General features: G+C 29.9%; 1 non-coding gene across 1 annotated transcript; it reads left to right on the top strand.

Moving 5' to 3' along the window:
* Positions 1–218: 218 nt before the first annotated feature.
* Positions 219–291, top strand: TRNAK-CUU. The gene has a single exon. It is a non-coding gene; the product is annotated as a tRNA-Lys (tRNA).
* The last annotated feature ends 308 nt before the right edge of the window (positions 292–599 follow it).

The raw sequence follows: 599 nt of genomic DNA, 5'->3' as shown, positions 1-599 counted from the left end.
TTTTAACATGGTGATGTAAATGAGCCTCCATTTTAGCATCTGGCAACATAAAAAAACCAAACCAAAACAAAACATGAAGCTATGTTCCATGAAACCATCACTATTCACTGACATTTTAAAATCAATCACACACATTAAAAAAAAAAAAACATTTTTTTAACCGTTTAAAAAGACAATTTGTGCTATTGAAAAAAAGCAAATAAATAAATCTTGGGAATTCCCTGGTGGTTCAGTGGTTAGGACTCTGCACTCTTACTGTGGAGGTCCCAGGTTCAATTCTTGGTTGGGGAACTAAGATTCCACAAGCTTTGTGGGGTGGATAAAAAAGAGAGAGAATATAAAATTCATCTTGGAAGTATCATTTTTGGAAGTGAATTTCTTTTTTTAAAATTTTATTTATTTTTTTTAATATAAATTTATTTATTTTAATTGGAGGTTAATTACTTTACAATATTGTCAAAAATTTGGTTGAAAACTTGGATTGTAAAGATGCTAGAATCTATTCAGAGACAAAAGGAGGTAGCCTAGCTGAAAAAAAAATACATGCCCTTGTTTTTTAATACTAAGAAGGGACATCTTTTAAAGTACTCAAAATCAGT

This window comes from Bison bison, unplaced genomic scaffold (assembly GCF_000754665.1).
Source record: "Bison bison bison isolate TAMUID 2011002044 unplaced genomic scaffold, Bison_UMD1.0 scf7180017849765, whole genome shotgun sequence".
NCBI lineage: Eukaryota > Metazoa > Chordata > Mammalia > Artiodactyla > Bovidae > Bison > Bison bison.
This window is presented reverse-complemented; position numbering and strand designations above follow the sequence as displayed.